Here is a 25,742-nt window from a genome sequence, read left to right on the forward strand (position 1 = left end):
AACAGGGCACCCGACCTCAAAACTGCACCCTGCACCGAACTGCCCTAGCGCCGCTGAGGGTGCTCCTTTGGAGCTAACTTGGGCTCCAACGTGCCCCGAGCTTAACCCTAGGAGCTTTGCTCCCACAACCCTGTGGCCTGCTTGCCAGCAGCCACCAACCGGAGCCCCCCTATCCTCCATAGGATAACATTGGGCCTCAACACTCTGCACCCGGCCGACCTAGTGCCACTGGGGGTGAACCAACAGTGCATCACTGACCCTGGGAGACCCCTGAGTCTAACCCCAGAACCCTAACTCAAAAGACCTATTACTTACCTTGAAACCGATAACTCATTTTTCCTCATAGGATAACATTGACACTTTTTCTCCCAAAAAGTTTCTGTGTCGACTTTTGAAAACTAAGAATATTCCTTAAAAATCGCACAAATAACCTAACCAAATTTTCTCAACTGTTTGCAGGAAAGGTCCCAGTGCTGAACCCAGGTGTCCAGCACTGAGTAAGAAAAGTAACTAAAAATTAACTTACCTGTGAATTGAATTGCCTTTCATAGGGTAACATTGGGGGTTCTTTGTGAAAAAGATTTTAAGTGTCAACTTTTGAAATACAAGAATATTCTTTAAAAATCGTACAAACTGCAAAAACGTAATTACTTACCTGTTTTAAGTAGATGTCCCAGTGCTGAATCTAGGAGTCCAGCACTGGATTACAAAAGTAACTTACCTGCTAAGTGAATTTCCTCCCATACGATAACATTGGTGATTCTATATGAAAAAGTTTTTGTGTCAACTTTTGAAATACAATAATATTCCTTAAAAATCATACTTTTAACCAAAATGCATTTACTCACCTGTTTTCAGGAAATGTCCCAGGGCTGAATCTAAGATCCAGTCCTGTAGTTAGAAAAGTAATCTGAAAAGTAATTAACTGCATTTTTCTTAAAAAGCCCTTTCAATTGAATGTACTATACCTGCAATGTGTTGCAATCTGCTTTCTTAAATCTGTAATCAAAACCAGTACCAGTTATACTGCAATTCTGAACTGTGTTCAAACAAGACAATTACTACTGCAAAGTATTTATATGCTTACCTGTACTAGGCTTGCTTGGTTCTAGAAATAAAACAACAGTATATTTTTTTATACAAAACAATTGGCCTAGAGTTCAGTTCTTGAGTGTGTGAGACCATTTGCTGACTGAATGTGTACATCAAAAGCTTTACACTGTCCTCTGATACTGCCTTACTGCTCGACCAAGCTACCACTTTAGAGAGTAAGGTTCTATCTAACTTTAACCTCTGCCAAACCTCTGGAGACTCTTGGACTCTATACACACTGTACCTCACTTTGGTGCAGTATATATAGAGCCAGTTTTTTACAGTGGTATATAGTGAAATCATTTTACTTTGAAATTAATATGTTTCTTTTTGACTTTCCAAATAGTTCGTGTTTTGGGCCCTGGTTGGTAACTGAAGCTTGCGCAACACGTGACTTAATGCATGTGCAGCAAGAGAGAGTGATAAACCGATGAAGTAGAACTTGGAGTGCGTCCAAGGTCAAGACCTGCTACATAGCTTGGGAACCAACAAACTGTCCTGGGAAAGGAAGAGAACACATAAAATGTATATTATTTGTGTAGATAAAGATATGAATGTGGGTGGGATATAAAGAAATATGATAGCCAATATGGTTATGGGGTTGCGGGGTTGTGCACGATTTCGGCCAGCTCTTGATGCAGAGCGATTTCATGACTTCTTCAGGATCCCCCATCAAAAATGGGCACTTTGTGAAGGAATTATTGGAGGCAATACAATAACAAAATAATTGCCAGTGGTCAAATGTGCTGCTCACCAGTCAGGAGATGACTATGTAGTGGCCGGAAACAGATATGCAGACCAAGTTGCTCAATACTGTGCTAGAAACAGAATGGCATTAAATCGAAAAATTGAAACTTGTGGAATCAGCTGCCAACGTACGCTATGTTCAGCTCCAGAGACATGGGATGAAGTAAGACAATTGCAGGATGAGTAGAAGAGAGTGAAAAGGAGGGCTGTATTAAAATAGGTTGTACCAGAAGAGCAGATGATGAGGTGTGGATTTACCCAGACGGCAGACCAGTCATGCCAGACTGTATGCGTTCACAAATGGCCAGGATGTATCATGGAGACACACATGTAGGCAGGGATGCCATGATTAAACTTTTCAGACAGAGTTGGTACAATCCAAAATTCAGGGCAGTGGTAGAAAGACTTTGCCAGCGATGCTTAACATGTCAACAGAATAATCCAAAACACACAAGATGATGGACGGAATGTTGCACATTAGCAAAACATTCACCCCCAGTCACAGATCTGGGTTTAATACATCGTTATTTTGCTCACAACGCCACCCCAGTTCAGACATGGCCATATGCAAATCAGTCTTGACCATGTGCCTCATGGGAACAGTCCAGACCGAACTGCCAAGCCATGTCTTCCCTGGACCGGAATCAAGCATCCTAGGACTGGTTTCGGGGTTTCACCCCTCTTCAGCCAGGACAGCTTGACTCCAGTGTCGTAGTGAGCACGGGACCCACGTCTGGGCATACCCTTCCCGCATAGGGCGAACAGCAAAACACACAAGATGATGGACGGAATGTTGCACATCGGCAAAACATTCACCCCCAGTCACAGATCAGGGTTTAATCCATCGCTATTTTGCTCACCTCACCACCCCAATTCAGACATGGCCATATGCAAATCAGTCTTGACCCTGTGCCTCATGGGAACAGTCCAGCCCGAACTGCCAAGCCTTGTCTTCCCTGGACCGGAATCAAGCATCCTAGGACCGGTTTCGGGGTTTCACCCCTCTTCAGCCAGGATAGCTTGACTCCAGTGGCGTAGTGAGCACGGCACCCACGTCTGGGCATACTCTTCCCACATAGGGCGAACAGCAAAACACACAAGATTATGGACGGAATGTTGCACATTGGCAAAACATTCACCCCCAGTCACAGATCTGGGTTCAATCCATCGTTATTTTGCTCACCACGCCACCCCAGTTCAGACATGGCCATATGCAAATCACTCTTGACCCTGTGCCTCATGGGAACAGTCCAGCCCGAACTGCCAAGCCATGTCTTCCCTGGACCGAAATCAAGCATCCTAGGACCGGTTTCGGGGTTTCACCCCTATTCAGCCAGGATAGCTTGATTCCAGTGGCATGGAGAGCACGGGACCCACGTCTGGGCATACTCTTACCACTCGGAGTGACAAATACAAAAACAACAGTTGATGGACAGAATGCAGAACAATGTTATACATTCACCCCAGTACAAAGATCTAGGCCTAAATCCAGCGTTTTTTTGCTCACCTTGCCGTAGTGTGACATTTTCTTTGCTTGGAGGGAAATTTTTTGCTTCTGCGCAGAATGCTTTAAGATGGCTACCTAGAAACTCACATGCTAAGCATCTGCACTGCTGAAACTAAAATCGTGTTATTACTAAACTGCTAATGCAGGAGAGCATTTATAAGTAATTGGGGTTAGAGTAGAGATAGGTGGTATACAGTGAAATCATTTTATTGAAATTAATATGTTTCTTTTTGACTTTCCGAATAGTTTGTGTGTTAGACCCTGGTGGGTAACTGAAGCTTGCGCAACACATGACTTGACGCATACGCAGCAAGAGAGAGCGAGAAACCGATGAAGTAGAACTTAGAGTGCGTCCAAGGTCAAGACCCGATACATAGCCTGGGAACCAACAAACTGTCCTGTAAAAGGAAGAGAACACATAAAATGTATATTATTTGTGTAAATAAAGATATGAATGCGGGTAGGAAATAAAGAAATATGAATAAAAATGAAGGAGTGGGATCGTTTATCAATAGTCTTACAATATGATTGAAAGTTTAATAGGGTGTGATGATCAACCCCCCTTGCCCATCCAATCAGAGTTAGTGGCCCTATAATTTTGAAACATTAATGGGAGGAGCATGGGTGTAGTAAGGTATAATGAGCTAGATTTTAGTTATTTAAGTTAGTTTGTGATGCGATGAGACTGCAGACCGGAACGCTGCTGGTTTGAAGAGCTTGTGATGCTGAGATGCTGAGAGACCGGGATGCTGTCGGAGAGCTGAGCGAATGCAAAAGAACATCTTAGAGCATAAAACGTATAAAATTTAGAAGCAGATTTGCGGAAGAATCTTGAGGAGGAAGAGAGTGTCAGAGAGGAGAACAACGCTGGTGTCGATGCTAGAGAGGTCATCTATCCTCTCCTGAAACCTGTCCTGATTCCTGTCCCGAACCTGTCCTGAAGTCTTGGTCGTTTGATCTTTCCTGGGAACCCTTCCCAACTCCTTGGCTAAGGGGTTTGGTTTCCACACCATTTATGTAAATTTATGTCTGTGTTATATATATGTACTGCTCTCTCTATGCTCTCCTTTCTTGAGTACAGTCATTGTGACATTTTTGCTTAAAATTAGATAACTGATTTTATTAATTGAACTTCCTCCTATGACAAACGGGGTTATGCTCTGTGCTATTGCGTTTGACTCACATGAATTAATTAGATAAAACATTTAAAACTTTTTCTGAGTCTGTGATTATTTTAAACAAATAAGACAAGTTAAGCGAGGATTTTAAAGTCATATTATCCATAAACTAGATTAACAAATAAGTCCATTGACAAAAAGTAAAAACTCTTTAATCTGTGAAAAGATTGTTTAGGGAGAATGAGTAACTGATCTTGGATAAAGAGTGTAATACAAAAATTTACCCCCGGCGGTATTTACTAGCTTGTTTTAATGAATGGGCCCAGGTGAGTATATGGTGTATGAAAACTTGTTGCTGGTAACCCGTTGGCTCACAGGATATAGTAACAGTAAGATAACTCTGGAAGTTAATGAACACGCTGGAGAAACATTTTAAAGAAGGCCTCGCTTACAAAGACTTCATTCCTTTAGACACAACGAACCCTGGGAAAAAATGACATTTTGATAGGGACATTTAGACAAGTAGAAACGAAGAGGCATTTTCCCTCATCCCCAGATCTTGTCTTCAGATACCAGCAGGTGAGGAATGAGGGTCTCGATGTGGCCAGTTCTCAGCTGGTGGAAAATGGTCAAGGAAGGAGTTGTCAATACATATAAATTGGAGGAGAGTGGACCCACACTGCCCCACATCCCAGCACTCAGTTTGCCTTGATGCATCATTGTAAATGTGTAGGAGAGTAGGATCTGTTTTTTACAGTTTCCCCCACTTTTTTCTGATGTTTCACTGTTTTTTGACTTAGTCTGGCTGGGGCCCTGCTAAACAGGACCGCAGCCTATCTGCTTTCTCCTCTAAATTGGTTCTATGTACCTTAGGTACACTCCAGATTGGATTCTGGGGTACCCTTATAAGTCCCTAGTATATGGTACACTATGTGCCTAGGGAATAGGTACCCCAGAGGCCTACCAGGGGATGCAGCATGTATTATGCCACCCCTGGGAAGTCATCCAAAATGACATCACAGGTCTGCTACTGCAGCCTGGGTAAAGTGGTGCATGCACCCCTTACCAAGATATAGGTTCACTATATCTCACCCTATCACTGCACATATAAACCTATCAGTCACCCCTATGGCAGGCCTTATCAATCCTGAAGGCAGGGTGCTGGGTTTTATGTGAGAGGGTGCCCATGCATAAGCAGATCCCCTCTACAGCCTTCGGAATCCATTCTCTGGGGTTGTCTGTGATGCAGCCAGACCATATACTCTTAAGTGCATTATAACCTTGCGGTAAATGCTAACTTCAAAACGGCTGCACAGAAACATGTCGTGTTTGGTGTAAAACACCTTGGAACCATACCTCCCCGCCAGTAACTAGCGGGTGAGGTATGATTCAACCCTACTAGAGGGAGAAACATGGCACCACCAGTATACCAGCTTAACAGAACCCAGGCACCACAAAATGGATGTTGCCAGCCACAGACACAAGTCTGCCCTCCTGCTGCTGGACGAAACTCCGGCAGGGTAAGGCTTGGCAATGGGTTTGCTGTCACAGGGAGGTGTGACCACCTCCCAGACAGGCTTTAGTGTATTCGGGCTGGAAGAGTGCTTTGATGTCTGCACTGTGGACACATTTGGTGTCCCTGTGCATAGTCCAGCTCAAACCAGTTGCAGGGACACTCAGCCCCTGCTCTGGTGCGAAACTGGACAAAGGACATGGGTGTAGCCACCTCTCTGTCCACACCCTCCCATAGGCGGGTCCCCAAAGTTTGTCCCACCCCTTCCTTGGGTATAAAATAGGAACCCCTGACTACAGGACTTTAGATTTACCTGGACGTAACTCTGACACATAATCCTGTAACTTTGACGATCTATACTGCGCTAGATGACTGAAGAATCTCCGTTGGAGTAAGGGAGTTACTCCCCTGCTTGGCAGGCACATAAGACGCATCTGACCGGTTGGCATCTCCAAAGCTCCTGAGGACTCCGAAGAATTGTGCAACACAGGAGGTGGGTTCCCGAAGTCTCTGAGGTTGATCAGTGCCCCCAGCAAGTCTGAGGCCCATATCCCTCTCGGAGACGGTGCAACCCGAACCCCTGAACAGCGCGTCACTTTGCAGAAGCATCAGCTTTGAGGCAATCTCTGAGGCTGAGCTTTGGGTTACTTGTAGCACTGACCCCAAACTGCAATTCCACCGAAGATCACCGGTCTACACTCCACATGTGTTCCGTGAGCCGGCCCTTTGTGTTTTGTCTCGAGGTCCCTTTGCGATCCCTGGTCCGTTGGCCTGTGGGTCCCTAAGAAGGAATCCTTAACTTTACTTGAGCTTCCCTGGTTGCTCCAGACGTGCCCTGACTCTCCATTCTTGGGGAGTTGCCAGGACCTTGCTGGTCTGCACCGAAGCATCTTTACTCATCCTGTGTGGGTTGCCGTTGCCAAGGTTTGTTGTGTTCAATCCGAGCACCGACACCGCAGCACTTAACATCCTTTGTGGGACAGCTCGAATCCGGCTCCTGGTCGTCATCGACGTCTCCTGGTCCCCGTGACTGCAGAGTCAATCTTCACCTCTTCGCACCTGAAGCACACAACATTGGTGGGCATTCGTCTACCGTGCCCCTGGACACTGGCTAGTGACCCAGACTCTGTCCCCTCTGCTTCCAGGTTCTTCACATCTTCGATCCAGGCTTGGATCACACCGGGCACTTCTCCTCTTCACGGCAGCAGCACTTCTTTGCAAGACGCCATTGAAATCGACGAGCGTTTCCGACACCACTTGACCCCTATGCACCCGGGTCCTCTGGGATAGGTAGCACGAGTACTCCGTTACTGTCAAGGGTGCTGGCCCTAGAACTGTCTTAGTTCCAAGGGGTTTGCTTAGAATCCTCTCCCAAGTGTCCTTATTCTTAATTTTCCAACCGCGACTTTCGCATAGACTTGTACGGAGCTCGCGCCTGTGTTCACACACTGCATACGTCCCCCGTGGGTCCCCTGTGTCACTACCTTGAGTGGTTTCTTGGGGTCCCAGCGATTCTACGTGCTGTAGGCACTGTGTCTAGTCAAGTCGTGGTTCTTATACCACTTTCTTAGTATATGGTTCGGTCCCCCTCTGGGGCCTATCGTGTATTGTGCTATTTTTTGTTGATTTAGTGCTTGTAAATTGTGTGCTTTGACCTCTAGCCTCATAAAGAGACTAGTAGGGTGTGTTTAGTAATAAATGCATATATTTTATATATAACTGGTGTGGTTTTCCTTTCATTTGGTCATTCAAGAGATTATAGACTGGTAAAACAAGCTGCTTTACATTCCACCAAGACTTAGCCTGAAGGCTGCTCTCCATAGCTGCCACTAGGATAGCTTTCAATAAAGGTTGTCTTTAAACTATCATCAATAAGGGTTGTGTGGGCTGGTGCAAGGTGCCCACTATAACTAGGGGACAGCACATGCCAGGCAAACTTTCCACAAAATGCAGGCCATGATAACACTTACTTCGGTGTCAGGCTTTAGTTTTTCACCCTTGTTGGTGCAGCCAGTGCTGTGTATCTCTAGACACGTGTTTCAGGATAGTTGTCCTTCTTCAGTAGAGAGGAACACATTCTTGTTGGGAGTGCTGGAAATGGTGGCCAAGGTCTTCTCAGGTCTCTGTACCACTCGCTGGGTGCAGGTGCATCATCCAGAGCTAGTCAGCTCATTAGCTCAAGGGAGGCTCCTTTGCAATGCACAGCTAAGAAGCACCATATTGAGCAGACTGGATTACTGCAATGCCTTGCTGCTGGAGTCCCCAAGATATTTGATTGAGAGACTCCAGAGGATCCAAACGATGGCAGCTATGTTAGCTTTGAGAAGGCCGAGACACTTATCTGCCTCCCAGACTTTGTCGGAGCTGCATTGGCTTCTTGTATTGCAAAAAGTTCAATTTAAGTTGCTTTGCATAGTGTTCAAGGCTCTGCATAGGGCAGGACCTAAACCAATGCAGAACAAATTTGCCTGGTATGCCCCTGCTCGGAGCCTCCGCTCTTCTTCCGCCAAGTTGGTGAAGGTACCAAGATTTAAAAAACAAAATCAGGAGGTAGGGCCTTCAGCACCACAGCTGCACAACTCTGGAATAATCTTCCACCCGAGATGAGAAAGCTGGAAGATCTTCTTCAGTTTAGGAAAAGGCTGAAGACATGGCTCTATCCTAGAGCATGATTTCACTCAAATGGTTTGACACCCCACGTACCATGAACTCAGTTGGGGACACGTATGATAGCGCCAGGATGCCCGTAGGGTGATAGTGCGCTTTACAAGTGATGATAACAATAACAGCTTTACTACAAACAGTGCAAGAAGTCTAGTCTGTCATGAATGGACTTACTTCCTTCGGTAATCGAAGCAAAATGTGTGCGAACTGCCAGATCCAAACCACCAGAGGAGTTTGCAAAAGCTTTCTTGGGCTTTTGTCTCAAAAACAGACAGGCCACAGGTTTGACTCCAAATGAAATACCATAGAGGGTTCATGTGCCTGCAGCAAAGCCCAACGCGTCACATGCAGGATTCGTATTTTGTGTAGACAATTCAGAGGGTGGCTGCAATTCTTGCAAAGAGGCTTGTGTTACCTGCCGGTTACAAGTTAAATTCCTTGGATTTTATAAATCCGTCTGTTACTAACCAGCATTGAGGACCTGCGTGAAAACTGGAGAGCACTGGTGTAGAAGCTTACTGTTTTTTCTCAGTTATGTATTTATTCTAAAATTGCTAGGTAGGGTTCCTTTAGAAGTTAATAAGGACTTATCAGTAAGTGCTATAGAAATGATTATTAGTGTCATTATTCATTTGGACAAATATATTGGAACTGATTACAGTGCATTAATACCTCTTACATGAGAGCTTCTAGTTAACCCTCAGGATGGGAATAAAACAAAAAGATAGATGATGGCATTTGTTTTGGGCTCCACTGGAAGTGAATGTGTAAACTTTTCCTTACCTCCTACAGGTTGCTGCTCTGAACACGAAGCAGTGCGGGTGCTGATAACAGTTTCCTGGTGTCTGCAATTGCACTGGGCTAAAGTTAGCACACATCACTGATGCTGATCCCGAATCCTCCTAAATAAAAGCTACCGGACCTAGGATACGAATGGATCAGCGTCACTTCCTGCACTGGCTGGAACACAGAAACATTCGAGATGCCTGTAAGACACTTCAGTCAATCTGCCTCAGCCCAGATGTGTTTGAATGCAACAGATAAACTGATTTGATGCAGGGCACCATTCAGATTCACTGGAACAATTTTTGACTTCTGGGACCTTCAGCTTCCTTGCAGCCATTAATATGGGTTTCAGGCATCATAGCAATATGCCCAGTCAAGGAGTGGGCAATCAAATTGACTGAGTTCCCTGAGATCTCTCTGAAGAGATCCAGGAAGGTCATGCGGTGTCTCACCTGGGGCACTGGGTGGCTCAAGGTGTGAAGGGTATATGAAATCCTTTGTTGTCAATCCCTCATGGTGCATCTAAATAAGGGAGAATGCCGTCCTCTCTGTATCCTGGTCACAACCCTAGACCTGACTCCAACCCAAGACTACTTGTTGGGATGTTTCTTTGTAGATGGATTTGCTCCAGAACATAATTTCCGCAGGCAGACCCTGTTTTGAACTGTGCCCAGGTGTCATGACACTGCGTATTCCGTAGCTCAACATACAAGGGAGAAGGAGAACGCCCACCTGCCCAGCACCACTTGTGAACAGACTTTCTTCCTGGACTAAACTGCGAGCCCTGCACCCTATTAGCCGATTGAAATGTGGAAGATGTAGGCATGCACTACTGCCTTGTAGCGTAAAGTCAGTTGGTGAGACGAGCTTTGAACTAGCATTCCATTTCCGGGTCCTTCTCTGCTTCTTCTCCAAAAGACAGAAGTCACTGCCTCTGCCCTAGATGAAACAAAAAAAACTGTTTTACACCATTAAAATAAAAGTACCCAACAGAGAATGTTCCGGAAGGAAGAGTGACTCACGCAGAAAGAACAGACCGTGGCCCTCGGCAGTTCTTTGAGACTATATGTAGCTGTGGCCTGATGGTGGGCCTGTATCATGCCTCGACAGCAGGAAGGCCCGCCCCCAGGGGGATTGTCTTCCGGAAAAGGGTTTGATAAGCAGCTTCCTGTCTCAGACACGCGGATGTTAGACACTTCCGGTTCCAGGAGAGGACAGTCAAGATGGGAGGCGGGAGATCGGGAGCAACCGAAGAACACCCGAACTGGGGGTTAGAGTAGACGGTGGGGCGGGGGGGGGGGAGGGGGTCAGGAAGAAACACTAGGATGCCCACGTAAGAGGAGATATCAGTGCTTTAAATGGAAAAAAATAAGTGCAGGTACTCACCAAAAGGAGCAGTGGGCGGAGTTAAGGGAGGTGCTAAGGTGGGAGAAGGGGCGGGGTAAACTTTTTGACTTTGCCACGGTTGTATGCACAAAATCTGCATTAATTGTAAGAATGTCGGATGTATGTGTCCATTAGTTATCTCACTAATAACTATATATATATATATGGCACTTACTGATAAGTGTTTATTACTACCCAAAGTAGCCTTTTTTAGCATCCTTAAAATAAGAAAAGATTGAGGAAATAACAACGGGGCTCTAAACATATGCCTTCTTGTTTGCAGGCAGGTCCTTGCTGCAGGGTCATAACTCACTGAGCTATATTACAAGGATCTTAACTTTTGACCAGCAGGTAACACAAGGCTCTATGCAACAAAAACAATAATGTTTTGATTTGTTCTGCATTCTGTCCATCAATTGTGTGTCTTTTGCTCAGTTTGTACAGCACTCACCATAGGTGATAGTTATTTATCAAGAAAACCATAAAGGAAATGTGATGTCATCAAATGTCACGCTGTGAAGAAAGTCGCAGCAAGATACTGTAAGGTGACCAGTAGAAGCTTCATAGTTTCTTTTGTGAGTTTGTATGCGTTTGGTATGTGTTTAATTGTATGTGTGCATGTTGTATGTGTGTGTCTACCAATGGAATATGTGTACTGTGTGTCCGTGCTTGTGGTTTTCGCAAGTGTTTGCATGTGCGTGCTTGGGCATAAATCTTTGGTGCATGTACATCTGTGCAGTATGTACTCATCCGTGTCTGTGCATTATGGTTTGTGTGCATGTATCCGTTATTGTGTTGTGTGCGTCACTACTGTGTTTGCCTACGGTGCGTGTCTATTTGTGGAGTGTGTGTTTTATTTGTGCAACAGTGAAATCGAGCATTTCATGAGCATTTGTTTTAAAAACAAAATGTTAGTAAAATCGAAGGGTATCCGAAGAGTGTGCAATTCCGAATGAGCTGTGTTCATTCCTGTGGCTCATTCTGAAACAGCAGCCAGAGTTCATAGCCTTCCTCCAGCACCTACTTGTTTTCTCAACCACGTACACAAACGCTTGGCACTTATCCGATATAAAGAAACACGTTTCGTAATTTCAAAAGCCGTGCCTCGTCGTCCCTCTACGTGAGTGTACTCATCCTGGAAGGAGTTACTGTTACTCGTATAAGGCATTATTATACTTACAGAAAGTACACATTTCACAACAAGATAGAGTTTTAGAATGAAGAGAGACTCTGGAAATATAGATCAAGTTGTAATTGTAACCTGAAGAACGGTGCCCTCTGGTGCATCATACACCCAGGGCAGGCCAGCGAGGCCTGTACCCGGGAGGGGTCCGAGGCCGAGACGGGCAGGCCAGCTGGCGCCTGTCCCCAGGTGCGCATAATGTGCCGCTGTTAAATAACACTCAGTGGACATCACTCCCACAGCCATAACCCCACTTTTAAATGGTGGTCAGTGATAAGTAACATTTGAAACAACAGAAAAACACAGAAAGCAGCAGCAGGCAAGTAGGCATTTCAGATGCGTGCCGATGGTGAAAGCATCAGCAAATGTTCTTTTGTTCTGTCTTCGGTATATTCAATCCTGAACAGTGCGTCCCACCGCCATCCATTTGATTGTACAGCCCCCTCTCAGCCCCACTGTGAAAGAACAATGGATCCGATAACCACTCTGCAGATTCCCCCCCTACCCCCCCCCCCCCCATGACTTCCAAAGCAGCTCACGCTGGTTCCTGGTGACAAGAGCTCCCGCGATTAATTCCGTGCAGTACTTGTTAAAGGTGCTGCAGAGGTATCAGTGGAGGGATGGAGGAAGCGCTGCCTGGGTTGAAGTCAGGTCCCATGAGTACCGGAAAAGTGCCGGTACTCGAGGGAAGAAAATAAAAAAGTGCCGGTACTCAGTACCGGTGAGTACCGGCCCATTTAAAGCACTGAGAGATATAATAAAAGAAGCAGGAGGAACAGGGGGATCAGAGGGGTTTTTGGCTGTGGTTTTAGCAGGAGGTACGATACACTGAAAAGAGGAAACAGTAAGAGGATTGAGAACAATGAAAAGGAAAGCAAAAAAAACAAGCTTTTGCAATGCAATAGGTCTCGCAATAGCAATTGATTTTGAGCTATTGGCATTGTAAATGACAATGCCTTTTATTTATATATTTTTTTAAACCTGCAATAATAAAAGGCATTGTCCTTTACAATACCAATAGGTCAAAGTTTCTAAAATGCGAGACCTATTGCACTGCAAATGCTTGTTGTTTACAATCACCCCATGCTGCACTTTCATGTTACTAGAGCCCACGCTCCTTTCTTTAGACGAGTTGTGTTTGAAGAAAGGTCCGCAGCCGCTATTAAAGTGAAAGCACGGTATGGGGCGCTATTACCAAAAAAAAGTATTAGTTTGTCAAGTTAACAAACAAGTGCTTTTTTTGTAAAAGAGTCCCATGAAAGCGCGCATGCAGGAAAGCATGTTGAGCCTATAGTAGGAGAAACTCATTAAAAAAATAATGCTTACAGACTAAGTAAGATGTACTGTGTATCAACCGAAGTAAAAAGGCCAGTCGTCATGGGAGATTACAAATGAAAACAAGGAGGGACTAACAAACCTATTAACGAATCAGAAGCCAGCATTTACAAAGGACAATGACACAAGCCAATGACAAATATGGGCGGAGAGTGGGCAGGGCTTCACGGCCAAACACCAGTACAGCATGCCTCGCAGAGCAGTGCTTCAGCTGCCCAGGCTCCACCTAAAAACTGCATTCTTCACAATTACATTAACCAGGTCCCTTCTCTGCTTGGACTACAAAGAGATCTAGGAGGGAGCTGAAGCTCTAGCCAAATCTATAAATGGGTTTAGCGCTTGCTAGGTAACAATGGGCAAGCGGACCTATTCCAGTTTTTAAAGGAAAAGCCTTCCAGAGCCTCAGAACATCCTCAAAAGTCAGACTGGTAAAGGTGGTTGGTAAATCAACCTGCAGAAAGCCAGGACAATGCGATGTATCTGAAAGGCATTGCTCCATGTTGCCGGGTAGAGTAACTTAGAACTGCAAATTATATTTAGGGATGGTCCCAGTGCATGCAAGTCCTTTGTATCTCATCGCACCCACCTTGGATTAAATTTAGAATCTTACACAAACCAACTGCACCAGAAACATCGTAGTACACCAGTTGACAGAACTCAGCAATATGGCAGATGGAACTACTTTACCAAGGTAAGTGGGTGCTATGCACAGAGTTTACATATTCAAATCACATTATGAAAATATATATATGCAAAGTCATTGCATAGCTGCAAGAGACACAGGTGCTATCAAACTTCAGAGTACCCTTAAGTTACGTTATAAAGCCAACCCCAAATGAAAATAGGGAAGACACTATGGGCAGGGCGGTTCAGTCAGCAGACAGGAAGTGGTGGAGTGACATGTTACCAGAGAACAAATTGCTTGTGAGGCCCTCAGCAGGTCTACAGCACGTGCAAAATGGTGACAAACATGGCAAGGATTTGTGTTCAAAGGCTACTCATTAAAGGATTAGCCAGGGCGGTTGAAGGCAGGTGAACAAGTTATGATATGAGTACGTCAGACACGCACATACATTTTTTATGGATTAAAAAGCCTGTCATTCTACGTCCTCTGTCAAGTGAGTGATGGTTAGGTGGGGGAGTTGTCCTGTCGCGTGAATGGGCCCAATCAAGATTACGGGGATCTGTTAGCATGAGCTGAAAGCCATTTTGTACTTGGCAGCCATTTTAGTTACCTATGTGCTGGCCATTTGCTTTCTCCCTCTTCCAGAACCTTGCACATGCTCGGAAGGGCCTAGCTAGTAGAATGCACCTGCTCCTATTATAGAACTGTCAGGCTGTTCTAACTGATGTCAGCAACTCATTACTCCTCCTACTTGTTGACTATGCATTTACTGTATGACCATCTATGTGTGTAACTCTTCTCATGTGTACTTGTACCGCCTTCTTTTAAGCCCCTGTGTGGGTATATAAGGCCCCTGTTCTCTGTACTCCTTAGAATGCCTCCTACAGTGACTTGAGATTACTGTGTGATGCAATCTCCCTCATCTGAGGTTAATAAAAAGATGTATTTTATTTTACAGCTTCTGTGCCAATCTCTTCTTTGTTTGTTTATAAGGACGAGGTGTATCAGTGAAACCCCTGAGAAGGTTTTGATTTCTTCACAGGGTCCAAAGGAGAACCTGACTTTACTTCCATTACAAGGTCCACAAGATGGCTCACGCTGAGGTCTGGAAAGGCTGAAAGACTACCCTCGGTCTGAGATAATATAACTTCACAACTTGAGGGTACCTCAGTGACCTTTCTCAGCCATTTTTTCAACGTTCTCAGCCGTTTTGTTTTCTTAATTTTTCCCTGTTGTGCCACTGTTATTGTGCCCATCTGTGTCTTTGCTCTAATTCCACCACTGTTTTTATTTTCTGGTGCCTGCCTGTTCCTTTTGCCTTTCGCCGCTGCTGCCCCTGCGGACCCTCCCCCTTGGAATTCCCCCCCAGAATTCCCTTGCTCCCGCCTCCCAGCCTCTCCTCCCTCCCACCTCCCCTACTTAATGGCGGCCGCTGTGCCATCGCGCCACCAAAGGCAAACCTGTCTGTGCCTGTCTGCGTCCGTCCGCGGCCAGGGCCAGGAACCTTGGATCTCCCACTTTCCATCGCTACGACACCACCACCCTCCTCGCACTCAACCATTGAAGACTTAGAGAATGCCAACAGGCCTCGTCGAACAAGACCCACGGCCAGTTCTCCTGCCTCCACTGCTGCCAGACCCTCACCACCACACTGGCCTCCAACACCACCGACGCCAGCACTGGCGACACCCAAAAATGCATGCTCCTCAACGTACGCTACGTACACAAACACGCCATGGAAATCTGGAACCTACTCAACTTTCTCACGCCCGACATCACCTTCTTCACAGAGACCTGGACCAATGCATCCTCTGCCCCCGACATCAGCACCAGACAGATACAAAATCCAGAGGAAAGACCGCCCCAACCACCCAGGAGGGGGCCTCGCCATCGCCCACAAGAGCACCCTCTGCCTCACCACCCCCAGCGAACCCTTCCCCTCCGCCGAACACCTTCACTTCCAGATCTAGACCACCCCCAAAGCCACACTCAGAGTAACCCTCGTCTACTGAACCCCCGGCCCCCGAACACCCTTCGCCACCACCATCACCGACTTCATCGCACCCCACGCCATCGCCTCAACAAACTACATACTCATTGGAGACCTGAACTTCCACCTAGACAACCTCAGTGACCCCAACCCTACTATCCTTTGTGACAACCTCGCCAGCATCGGACTTAAACAACTCATCAACACACCGACCCACAGAGCAGGACACACCCTCAACCCCATCTTCGCGGCAGGAAACAGAGTCCAATTCAGCCACACAACGCAGCCACCATGGACCGACACCACTGCTTACACTTTGCCATCAACAAACCCAAGGCACCCAAACCAGCCCCACCCCCATCACGAAGGAACTGATGCAAGGTTACCGACGAGCAACTTAACTCCACCCTCACCTGAGACAACCACACCTGGGCACCCACCGCAAACAACGCAGCCAGAGAACTCCACACCTGGATCTCCAACTGTGCAGAAGAGCTCTCCCCGCTACGCAACCCCAACAGACAACGATCCAGGAAAGCCACCTAGTTCTCCACACTCTCCAAGAAGCCAGACGCACCGCCAGACGCCTGGAGAAGAACTGGAGAAACACCAAGACAACAGAAAACCACACCACCTACAAGGATGCCATGACAGACTACCACAACCAGATCAGAGCCACCAAGAGGAACTTCATCCACAACAAAATCTTGGCCAACTTCACCAACTCCTAGGAACTTTTTAGTATCATTCAGAATTCACCAACCCACGCAGCAAAGCCACAGACATCACCCCATCCGAAGACCTCTGCGACAAGCTTGGAACATATTTCTACCTCAAGATCAAAAACCTCTATAACTTAATCGACCATCCACCAAGTGCCACAGATGGCCCCCTGCCCCCCAGAAACACCAGCCAGCCCACCATCTCCAACTGGAAACCGATCACGGCCGAAGACACCACCTCGACCATGAAAGCATCCACTCGGGGGCCCCCACCGACCCCTGCCCCCTCACATCTGCCACAGAACCGTGGCCGCCATCGCATCCTAATTACAATGCACCATCAACACCACCTTCAAAACAGGCACATTCTCAGATGACTCGAAGCGCGCAGAAGTCAGATCCTTGCTCAAGAAGCCCACAACTGACCTCAGCGACCTCAAGAATTATCGGCCCATCTCGCTCCTCCCATTCGAAGCCAAAGTTGCAGAGAAAACAGTCAACAGGAAACTGACACAATTCATTGAAGAGAACGCTGTCCTCGACCCGTCCCAATCCGGATTCCGAAGCAACCACAGCACAGAGACCGCCCTACTCGCTGCCACAGACGACATCCGCACCCTCCTGGACCAAGGTCACTCCGCAGCCCTCATCCTACTCGACCTATCAGCAGCCTTCGACACCGTCTCCCACTGCACACTAGTCGCCAGACTACACGGCGCAGGCATACAAGGAACAGCCCTGGACTGGATCTGAGCCAACGGATCAGACTCCCGCCCTTCCTCTCCGGCCCCACGAAAATCAGCTGTGGAGTCCCACAGGGCTCATCACTGAGCCCACCTTCTTCAACATCTACATGGCCCCTCTCGCATCTATCATCCGACAACCCGGCCTCAACAACCTATCCTACACCGACGACATCCAGCTCATCCTCTCCCTCACCAAAGACCCCACCACTGCCAAACTCAACTTTCAGAAAGGAATGCAAGACGTCGCATTCTGGATGACAAATAGCTGCCTGAAGCTCAACGCTGAGAAGACAGAAGCCCTCGTCCTCGGTACCACCCCTTTTGCATGGGACAGCATCTGGAGGCCGACCGCCCTCGGAAGCCCACCTATCCCCTCAGACCACGCCAAGAACCTTGGCATCGTACTCAACTCATCACTCACCATGAACCGACAGGTCAACGCCATCACCTCCAGCTGCTTCAACACCCTCCGCATCCTCCGCAAGACCTTCAAGTGGATCCCCCCTAATCCAAGGAAGACAGTCACCCACGCACTCATCACCAGCAGACTGGATTATGGAAACACACTCTACGCCGGCATCAACACGTCCCTACGCCGCAAACTCTAGATGATACAGAACACCGCCGCCTGACTCGTCCTCGGCATCCCCCGACATGAACACATCAGCCAACACCTACAAAGTCTCCACTGGCTCCCCGTGGAGAAAAGAGTCACTTTCAAAATCCTCACTCAAGCCTACAAATGCCTACACAACAACGGACCCAGATACCTCAAAGACAGAATCAACTTCTACTTACCCAAAAAAAACCTCAGTTCTTCCAACCTCGCACTGGCTGAAACCCCATGCATACACAGAGCCAGAGCAGGCAGAAGATCCTTCTCTCACATTGTAGCCAAGACATGGAATGAGCTACCGGCAAACATCAGACGCACCCCCTCCCTGAACACCTTCAGAAAGACCCTCAAGACTTGGCTCTTCGGCTAAACAGATCTGCGGACCCCACCTCAGTGCCTTGAGATCCTCACGGGTGAGTAGCACGCTTACAGTTCCCTGATTGATTGATTGACTGGGCCTTCAGGAAAGGAAGAATATATATCCTGTATTTATTTATGAAAGAAAAGAGCCTGATTATTACTATGTTCAGCTGCGGCTTCTAGAGCATCGCACTTAGAACCAGCGCATCACCTTAAACAACCAATACATCAGAACCAATGCATCGCTTCCGCTGCAGTGTGGGAAAGATCAACGCATCCCCTCAACTGCGTGGAGAAACCTGGCGCATCGTCTACGGAACTGGCGCCTCTCATCTTGGTGCAGTCTTTGGACCCTGCACATTGCTACCATGGCATGAAGAAAATCAATGCATCAACTTGACTGCGGGATCAACACCGACGCATCGCTTGGCTGCACCCTGCATCTCTCTGTTGCGACCAGGACTAAGGTACTTTGTTCAGCGGGCCTTGCGTGAATCCTGTATCTGGCCCGCGCTCCATCGCGGTGGGCCTGAACTCTTGAATTTGCCCTGGTCCAGCGCAACCAGATAACCCTCTTAGGCGCTTATTGCTTCTATGCGCTATTTTTACATTTAATCTTTAAAAATTGATATCTTGACTTCTACTCATTGGATAAGTGTCAATTGGGTCTTGTTTTATTTATTAACATTATATCTGTGTTGTTTTACCTGGTGTAGAGTCTTTTTACTGTGTGTTGCACACATACTTTACACATTGCCTCTTAAGTTAAGCCTTCCTGCTCTGTGCCAAGCTACCAGAGGGTGAGCACAGGTTCATTTAGGATGTGTATCTGACCTACCCTGACTAGGATTGCGGTACCTGCTTGGACAGGGTGCATATCTCTGCCAACCAAAAACCACCTCCTCAACCAACAATCCAATTTCTCACAACGGGTCATCAGGGATCTCTAGAGATTTCCACCTTTGTTATAAACTCCAGTTGCCTGGCTCAGAAAGCTCACGTAGTTCTAATAACTCCTTTGCATCCCTAGTTTCCGTGCCTCATAGCTCTATCCATTCATTTTCTGAAACCCTGGGTGCACGCACGAGAGGATTCTAGCAGGCAAGTTTCAATTAATGGTCTACGGTCATTCTGGGCAACTCCCCAACTTCCAGCCATCTTGGGCTCAAGAGACTTTCAAAGTTTACAAACCAGCTTGGAGGCAATGGGCTTACTGGTGCATTGAAAGAAGTCTTTATCCCATTTCAGTTAATGTCAACACAGTTCTTCATTTTCTAGATTCCTTAGGTTCCCAAAAGAAGTCACGTCGAAGTATCAGTAGTTACAGATCAGCGATTTCCTTGGGCTGCGAACATGTTGACTATAAACTAATTTGGGAATACTCTTTAGTTTACAGATTACTTAAGGGTGTTTGATATTCTAATCGTCCTAAAACTGGTTCTTCATTATCAAGGGAGGTTAATTCAGCCCTGCAATTATTTCATTATTGTCTGAATAACGATCCTCTTTCTTTGAAGATGTTGTTAGCAAACTTAATTACAATCTTTTTAAATAGTTTCTGCCCTCAGTGCTCTCGACTTCTCCACTATGCAATTCTCACCTCCCAGTCTATTCTTTTCCATATTAAGACATACATAAAATGCCTCCATTTTGGTTGAGAATACTTACGTGCTTGCATTATGGCCCACCTCACGGGGGGCTATGGCAGAGCAGCGTTGCCCCACCTGCCAGGAGCTGAAAAAATGAAAAATAAAACAATAACAAACCCTTGTTTTTTACCCTTATACTTTTCTATTGGAGCTGAGGCTTGGGGGCGGGGCCAGGGTGATGACATTTTGGAGGGGTAATGTTGGGCACTGCTATTCAGTGCGCATGACGACGGTCTGACCGGCCGTCTCAGGCCGGCCAAACCATCATGTGCACTGACGCTCTCTCCGTCTCCGTTGTCGGGTCGGAGAGGAGGCACAGGCTCCCAGTCTACTGGGAGCACGCCAGACGAAAATGGAAACCCACAGAGTTGTCTTTTATGGTCTCCAGCTTTACTCTTGTTTTCTCTCTAATAATCTCTGTTTTATGGAGTCACTTGGCGCTTCATAGAGTATCTTGATGCTATACTACTGATCCTTATTGTCAGTGGGTGACATACACTGCTGGAGCATGTGCTTTCACTTTTTCCAAAGCTTGGTTCACAGTTCAACATAATTGGTCCAGTACCACATTACAGTGCACGTTTTGTTTGCCAATTCCTCATAGTGTGGTCTTGGGATTCTATCATTGCGACTTCCTAAGTTGATTGTGTAATCATGCCACAAGTATTACCTGCATCAGACCAGATTTAGATGGCTGCTGTTTATAAAGGGTACACAGTGCGAAGCAATTGTATAGCTCTTCCATTCCAGATGGCACAGCACCCAGGATAATGTGCTGCATGCCTGAACACTTATAAGGTTCCAAAGGCGAGACCGATTGGCTATGCCAATGCTTGTTATATCCTATGGCATCTGTATTTTGGCAGATGGGATATTTGTCACCATTGTGGCGGAGTAACCCATCTACCAAGATCTAAATCAGGCCCTTTGTCATGTGCTATGTTCTTTATCAAGGGTGTCTTTTTTTAAATCTGATCCTGTTGGGTGGTCGGGTTTTCTGTTGTGTTGACGGGGGGTCACTTGAGTGATTCCCTATTTGGCAGCTATTTTTACCTACAGTGGCCGACTAAAGGCGCCATCTTTGGTCAGGCTGCAGTGTAGTCACCCGGCTTTAGACTGATAATGCCTCATTATATACCGAGCACTGCGGACGCGCAGTTGACACACGCAGTGTGTGTGTGCCGCCGGTGCACCCATCTGAGTCTGGATCGCGGCCAGCGCCAGCCATGCTGCCTGGATTGATATTCCTAGTCCCACTTGCTTTAGTGTATTCGGGCCAGGAATTGATTGATATTCCTAGTCTGACTACTTGGGCTCTATCGTAGTCTCTCTCACAGGCACTCCCCGAACTACAATGGTTCCCTGCAGTGACATAAATCCTCTTTAAATGTTTTGGTATATGTGCCTGGGTCATTGTTAGGACCAGTTCTGTATTTCTTTTGCCTCGTTTGCACCCTTCACAGACCTTTCCATTTTCTTTGCCTCACTTCCGTACATCTGCTCAAGATACCCCCCATCAGGTGGTTTCAAGTAAGAGCAAGCTTTTGTATTTCTCCCAACAAAGAAAATAAACACAGCTCGCTTTCATTCTGCAGCCAAGACTAACCCTGATTCTATTACAGGTAATTTAAGGCTTGAGTTTGACATTTTCTGTTGTGGACTATTCTGTTCTTCTCCTTTATTTGCTGCCTAGTGCCAGTATAACATCCGAGGTTGCTGTCACACTACATTAATCCAATGTGTATGTATGTCAATCATGCGGTACTTGTATAGCGCGGCTTATCACCCGTGAAGGTATCCAGGTGCTGTGTATGTATTTATGTATGTACAGGTCATTTCTACAGTGCAAACCTAACCAAAAGACAGCGGAGCACTGTACATGGTCAAAGAGAAGCTTAAAGTCAGTGTTTAACAGGAGGTGAAGCTAAGTTGTGGACAGTTTTCCATTGTGATATGGTGTTCTTTAAAGAGATAAGTCTTCAACTGTTTCCTAAATTGGAGCACCGCAGAGATCCTCCTGATGAATACAGGGATGGTGTTCCTGATCCTGGGAGCATAGATTGAAAAGGTCTGTTGTCTTTTTAGGTCGAAAAATCGAGACCTCTTGTATATACTTTAGTATATAGTTATATGTGTATGTACTTTGTGGGCTCTGGAGATCAGCCCTAGGACTTGTCTGCTTCCGCTTAGGGACTTTCTTTCTGTTCAACTGCTTCTATTTAACTGCTTTGATAGAAAACGACCAGCAGAGGTCAGTAAAATACCAGAATTGCTTTCTGCTTAGGGACTTTCTTTTTTTAATTTTTCTGGCAACTGCCTCTATTTAACTTTCTTTAGCAGAGGTCTGTAAAATACCAGAATCACTATAGCATTCTCTAGATTCCAGTCCCTAGAAATTATCTTCCATGAACACCCATAGACAATAATTTTTTTTTTTTCAAATCTTGTAGTGATATGACCACCGAAGGCACTGATTTTATTTTAAAAACAGAGCTTTGGACTATACCACGTGCCGCTGAAAGGCAATATTTTTCTCCATGTGTTCATATACCTGGTGTAGAGAACAAAAAGAGGGACTGAAGAGGCCGTTTAGCACTCACAGAGGAATGGGAGGTCCAGTAAGAACCGGGGCCCCTAGTACAATGATGGCAAAGGATGTTCCTATAGTTCCTCAAGAATAGAGTGATATCAAGGCGAAAGCTAAGGTTAATAAAATGCACCCTATAGACTTTATTGGAAATCCATATGTCGGATTTAAATGCCCTCACACACCCTTTCAGGTGTCATTCTTCATCATTTGGGCTGCTGCTCGTCAGGCCGGCGGTGCAATGCCCGACGGGCTCACTAAAAAGGGGCACTTTAGCAGAGATCTTCAATCCGACTGCCGTATAGATGAAGTGCGGGTGTGGGGCCTAGTTAATGTAGATATAAAACAGTGAGATTAAAATAAGGTGAGGAGTGCCTAGTGAAAGTAAGTAATATTCTGATGGCCTCCTACCTTAATTTAAAACCGTGTATACATGGCACTTATATGAGTGTAATGTCTCCTGTTAAAGTGGCATGTAATTTACAATAGTCGGTCAACATGTTTCTCGCTTAGAGTAGTTATACTCGCGATTCTTCAGGACCTATATGGAAAATACCTATCTACATTCAACAGCCTATTTAGGTTAGGGTTATGTGTCAATCTACGTATTACGTCCAGACTCTATACCTGTTGGTGTCAGGAGCTACCTGAAAAGAAGACGAGGTATGGTCAAACAAATATGCAGCTGCTTTTGATACAAACAATTGGTAACGCCTTCAATGTGACACACACTCTATAACTTAAATGGTGCGGTGTCGCAATAAACGTCAAAAGAGTTAAAAAGCCGAAGTGTTGGATCCCTAGGTGAGCTGAAGTGACTACTCACCGGTGTGGAACATCTATAAAAAGCAGCACACATCCGTGCATGAGTGACTCACCCTAATCAGTCACTATCCTGGTATCAACAGTACTCGGTGGGTTGTACACGAGTATGACTTCCTCAAATTTATAGGACTGTATTTAACGAAATATACATCAATCATACACTCTGATATGGTTGTCTTGACACACAAAGAATAAGCAACAGAGAAGCGGTCTAAAAACTAGAGAGTCTAATGTAATAAAAACATCCATTAGAAATTAAAAATTGTTAATTATTAATTACGCAAGATGTCGATGCCACATGGTATGTATTGTTCCTTCACCTATCCCTGAATATGCCCGATGTTTATTGCACAGCAAAAGAGTGTATAATGAAAACAGGATTAGGGGAATATTGGCAGTGTAAAGCATTACATAGGATGAGTTTTGGCAGTGTCTAGCATTACATAGGATGAGTATATTAAAGTAAGGGGATACCTCCCTCTAGTCTACCAAATTATTGTCACCTAAAATTGGTAACACATAAAGTTAATATCACGGTCGTTTCAATAGAGATCCACGTTAACCTGTGGTCCTCTAGTGTTGACAAAAGGATTGGATTATGGTAGGCTTAGTCCTTGAGTAATACCCCATGTAAACCAACATTGCTTGTGTCAGTAATCATAACTTTGCGCACACGTCACGGCAAACACACATATGTCTCGTCCTAAGCAGCCGAGAAAGTTAGTGTGGGAGAGGCGGGAACCCATTATTCAACCCTCACTGTTGCTGGTAAATGATTTATTGCGTTTGTCAGGGTGAGCACGTAATACCTTCTAAGAACCATACGCGGCGGTAGATCTGACTAATGCGGGAATACATTAAGCAAACACCAATATTGATTGCGGCTGTTATCTTAATAAAGGTGTTGTCCTCACGTGTATCGGGGCTAGGTACTCATCGAGGTGGATGAATATTGTAAAGGTAACTGAAATTGTTAGAAAAAGTTTGTGTGTACTTACACGTCTTCTCCTCGAGTACCGTAATACGACCTACCCTCTCCACCGAGTCCGGAAGGTGGCGTGGTGGAGAGGGAGGTTGGACTTAAGTGTAAGGGTTTGGCATGTGACACGTTGCTATGGTCACGTGATACAATGCGAGGCCAGAAAAAGATTTATTTTGGCCGCCATGTTTGAATGGGATTCAAGATCACTGTTGACAAGGCAAAATATGGGAGAATGGTGTCAGATGTGCGCTTTGTTAAGTTCTTTGCGTAAAAGGAATGTATAAACCTTGTCAACTAAGGTGTATGGTGTAGAACTTGAGTTGAAGGCATTGTTGATAGCAGATTGTAAGTTGGTGTTAACATTGGATACAGATTGTGAGTGTCTGGAATTAAAACAGACACCCTACCATCGATTGAATAAGGGTTAGGTTAGCACAACGGTAAAAGTATATTGGACTCATTTAATGGTCAAGGAAGTGCTGATGTGATGGTAAAACTTTTTTGTCAGATAGGTTTTTGAAGCATGTTAAAAAAATATATATAGCTCAAAACCAGTGAAAACAGTAAGATCAGTGTAAGCTCTACTATATGTAGTATCAGGTAGTGTTCATGTCTTATTTAGACCTTGATTGTACCCCAGGGGATATCATCGTTAAGCCCACTAGTGTTGGTTGATAAGCGATGTATCCATCGCTGTTCCTTTGCATAAAGGCTCTGTCTGGTTATATTCGGAAAGGATTCCAAGATTAGCCACCTCACTGAATTAGGTGAATGTTTGTTTTCAAGAAAGTGAGTGCTTATTTTGGTGTTGTTCTTCAAACAGCGGAAGTTGCTGCGGTGTTCCGTGATGCGTAGTTTGATAGGGCGGGTTGTCACCCCTATATAGTAGAGGTTACAAGGGCACGTGAGGAGATAGATGCAATTTGCGGTATTGCAATTTGATGAGCTCTCATTTCCCAAGTAAAGGAGGTGTTGAGGGTAACCGTCCTGTGTGTCGTTGTGAAAGCACATACACTGCATCCGTCACATGGATATAGTGTCCTCTGACCCTTGGAAGGTGCCACAGTGTTTGTTGTGAATTTTTGGTTGTTTTTAGTTGAGGTCTGGTTCTGATGAGCATATCCTTGATGTTTCTCGAGTGTCTAAAAGCAAATCTGGGTGGAGCAATATTCATAGAACCTGTGTTGAGTATACTCCAATGTTTTTTCAACACCTTGGTCACCTGATTAGATATTGGTGTCAAAGTGGTGACGGACGTCAGTATCTAAGATTTATTTTTAGTTTTGTGTTCCAGTAGGGCCTCTCGGTG

At 45.7% G+C, this 25,742-nt stretch overlaps 1 long non-coding RNA gene across 1 annotated transcript in view; it reads right to left on the minus strand.

The window, feature by feature from the left end:
* LOC146869746 (uncharacterized) overlaps positions 1-24,501 on the minus strand; it is a 28,650-nt gene extending 4,149 nt beyond the window's left edge. The window contains exons 1-2 of the long non-coding RNA XR_014981483.1: positions 24,450-24,501; positions 20,059-20,124 (exon numbers count right to left, since the gene is read on the minus strand). This is a non-coding gene — a long non-coding RNA (uncharacterized LOC146869746). The remainder of the gene's footprint in view (positions 1-20,058; positions 20,125-24,449) is intronic.
* Positions 24,502-25,742: the final 1,241 nt, after the last annotated feature.

The sequence above is a fragment of the Triturus cristatus genome, chromosome 1_1 (genome assembly GCF_964204655.1).
Source record: "Triturus cristatus chromosome 1_1, aTriCri1.1, whole genome shotgun sequence".
NCBI classification, from domain to species: Eukaryota; Metazoa; Chordata; class Amphibia; order Caudata; family Salamandridae; genus Triturus; species Triturus cristatus.